Here is a 3,830-nt window from a genome sequence, read left to right as displayed (position 1 = left end):
CTCCTGTTGTGGCATTCCATTCAAGATTAACGTATAAGGGCAATCTTGGAAATTACCAAATACTTCTTGTATCCACAATTTCCCTCCTTTCTTGCTCTCTAGTCCATCTATATATAGCTTCCATGGCAGTTCAAGTTCCTATAAGCAATATATCTTTACCATAAAAGCATCTTACAGTTATCTAATGAAAACTAAATGGCCATTGTGACAAGATTAGTGAAAGATATAGCACTGGTTATATTCAGCAAGATTTCTTGCTATATATGTCACCCATTATCCAGATGTAGCTTCATCTCCATCAAGATCTCCAAGAAAACCAACTTCATCTCCATCAAAGTCAACTAAAACACCAAATTCCTCTTCATCAAAGTCTACAGAATTTCCAACTTCAGCTTCATCACAGACACCAAAAAGTGAGTCCAAGAATGACAGTAAAGATAAAGAGAAGGCAAAGCCGAAAAAGAAAAAAAGGTATCAACAGAGCAGCAGAGATGTATCTTTTTGTTTGAACATGAGCCACATGGATAACATTAGTTTACTTTGCTTTTAAGACCGTGAATGATGAATAATTGTTTTGGTTGAATGATGAATAATTGATAAGGCTTATGTTATTCGAGGGTTATGTTACTGTGAATTTATTCATTTGCTTATTACAACCCTTAAACCAATTATTCTTTTGTTTATTTGAACCAGATAGAATATTCAAGGGAACAGAATGTTTAAACAACCAGACCAGAACATGAAATCAAACTGTTTAAACAACCTCACCGTGTTATAATTCGGTTGGTTCTGTTTATAATTTGCATTCCCACAACAATAAGTTGGGTGGTTGTGCTTACAAATTATCAGCCACATGCGATCTAGCCATCAGTTTACTGGTTTATTCCATAACCAGGCATGAAGGACTAGCTGAACAACATGTGTGAAGCGCCTGACCTCGGCTAGCCCGTCTAATGCAGGCTGTGCAAGCAATGCTTTCTATAAATCTTAGTATACACAGAAATGAGAAATATATATAGCATGCAAAACCTTTTGGGTTGCTAGTTATGTATGTGAATCTTTGGCCTTTCATGTCCAGTTTTGTACCGCATTTCTACAAAGTTCGAGAACAATAACTAGACCATGGATACTTGGCTAGGCTGGCCCGGTTCAAGCAACTGGTTTATATCATATACAATGGTGCACGTATATATATTATCAAATGTTGAATGGACAACGGTATGATGATGGTGACACGGTTATATCAGAAAATGCAAAACAATCATTGCAGAATTAAATCATATAATGAAATAAAACATGTACAGCTGCATCAACTTTACAGGAAGTCACATGGGTTAGTTAGAAGCATCTTCTCATTATGCTTAATCAATTACGACTCAAAACACCACTCAAATTAGGACAATATCCATATTCCTTAACTTTCACTAAAAGTTCTTTCATTTTATCATAAACCTCATCAATTTTTGGATGTAACCGATCACCCGCGTGAAACGTATGAAGGGTTTGATCAATTTCAATCCAAATTTTTCCTGGATCCTTTTCAACCGCTTTCTCTTCCATCAAACTTCTGATACTTCTAACATCATCCCATCTTCCTTTAGAAGCAAACAAATTAGAAAGAATCACATAATTCCCCGGGTTTTCTGGTTCTATATGTAAAAGCCTACGACCCGCAATTTCCCCAACTTCAACATTTGAGTGCACCGAACAAGCCCCTAATAGAGATCCCCAAATAACAACATTTGGCTCAAAAGGCATCTTTTTTATAAACTCATATGCTTTTTCAACTTGACCCGCACGACCTAACAAGTCAACTAAACATCCATAATGTTCAATGTCGGGTACGACGCCGTCTCTTCCACTTATCATCTCATCAAAAACTTCTAACCCTAAATTCCCAATCTCTCCATGACTGCAGCCTGATAATATAGCCAAGAAAGTTACTTTTATCAGGTTTGACTCGGTTTTCTTTTCTCATTAGTTCAAAAAGGTCAGCCATCTCTCTACCCATCCCATGTTTACTGTATCCCACAAGCATTGCGTTCCATGAAATAACGGATCTCTCAGGCATTTTATCAAACACACTTCTTGCATAACTTAACTGGCCACATTTTGTGTACATATCAAAAAGAGAATTCTTAAGAACCACATAAAATGGAAGTCCAGACCGAAGCGTGTGACAGTGAACTTGCTTTTCCATTTCATATGCTGCGAGTCCCGATACAGCAGTCAAAACGCTAGCACAGGTAACATAATTAGAAACTATTCCTTCCCTTAATAACCTGCGGAACAACTCCAACGCTTCTTCATCAAGACCCAACTGTGCATAGCCCGATATAATGGCAGTCCAAGAAATAGTATCGCGTTCCGGAAGGTTTTCAAACACAAAACGGGCTTCGTGGATTTCACAAGCTTTAGCATACATTTCAAGGAGAGAGCACCCGGCATATAAATGTGACTCGAAATTGCATTTAGTTATATGATTGTGGATTTGTCTCCCATGGTAAATTCCACAATTTCCAGTGCAAAACGTGAGTGTGGTTGCAAATGTGTACTCGTTTGGCTCGGTACCTGAAGAACCATATATACGGTTTAGTAAAAACGCTAACTAACGACGCAAGCTCATTAATAAATAATTACATTAATACCTGATCTTAACACCTTTACAAAAAGATCCAAGGCTTCAGAAGCATACCCTCTTTTCGAATAAGCAGACATCAAAGCGGTCCAAGAAACCACTTTTTGTGAGGCATTTCATCGAACATCTGGTGGGCATCCGACAAGCAATCACATTTATCATACATAATACGCAACCGTGTTACAAGATACACAGGGGGTTTGTAGTGAGTTTTGATCATGTGTGCGTGAACCATCTGACCACCTCTCACGGATTTGTGTTTAAGACAGTGGTTTAGCAGAGTGTTGTAGGCTTTGAAATTAACTTGGGCCTAATTTGGTCATATATGTGAGTGCATAGTTTGTAAATTTGTTAATAGCTCTTGTGTTGAAGCAAATTGACGTGTACATAGCGAATAAAGTGATGTCTGCTAACACCAGCCAAAAGGTTGATTTTGCGGTTCATCTTGCGTAAGATATTATTATTGTTTTGAGAATAGAGAATCAAGTGATTTAAAGCCTCCAGGATTTGCAAATAGAGTTAGTTAAGCGGGTGTTTGGGATTCCTTATTTTGCCTCCTTATGAGTTATACTTATGGAACTTTTTCTCTCATAATATAAGCAATTCCAAACACCTTTTTACTTTTCAATAAATTTATAAGTTATAAGTTAGTGAAAATAAGCAATCCCAAACACCCCGTGTATTGTACTGCTTAATTGGCTCATGTTCATTTAAAATGGGTGTATTTAATGGTGGAGATGGATTTCCAAACAAGTGATATAAAGACTCCCACTCTATTAGATCTTTTACAGCATTCACAATTCATTTCTATAACTTAAAAAGGTAAAAATGTGAGCGGGTTTTGTAAGTGGTTGTGAGTCAAGAAGTTGTCCGGTGGTGATTGAGGTGGGAGAAGGTTGCAGAGATGGTGGGCTTGTAGCAATATTAGACCATATGTAGTGAAAAACTCTCAAACTTTGATTACGCAGGTACTTTATCGCTTAAAAGCATCTTTAAACGATTGTTGTTGCACAGAGTAATATGAAAGTTAACCTCAATAAATGACACACCAAATGCAAAAGAATGATCGACTGAAGGTAGGAGGGCAGTCGACGGAATCAAACTTTTGAATTTTGATTATGTGATTTTGATTCTCGATCGATTACCCGCTATTAGAGGTGCACAAACCGTGTATTTCAGGAACCCGTCCCGG

The 3,830-nt window shown here is 37.5% G+C and overlaps 1 pseudogene; it reads right to left on the bottom strand.

Annotated features, from left to right (window-relative positions):
* Nucleotides 1-273: 273 nt before the first annotated feature.
* On the bottom strand, nucleotides 274-3,027 carry LOC143598379 (putative pentatricopeptide repeat-containing protein At3g13770, mitochondrial; annotated as a pseudogene).
* Nucleotides 3,028-3,830: the final 803 nt, after the last annotated feature.

This window comes from Bidens hawaiensis, unplaced genomic scaffold (assembly GCF_021521415.1).
Source record: "Bidens hawaiensis isolate Kalapana, Puna unplaced genomic scaffold, B.hawaiensis_p1.1 tig00050006_1, whole genome shotgun sequence".
Classification (NCBI taxonomy): Eukaryota; Viridiplantae; Streptophyta; class Magnoliopsida; order Asterales; family Asteraceae; genus Bidens; species Bidens hawaiensis.
The sequence above is the reverse complement of the archived record's forward strand: the minus strand, read 5'-3'. Positions and strand labels throughout refer to the sequence as shown.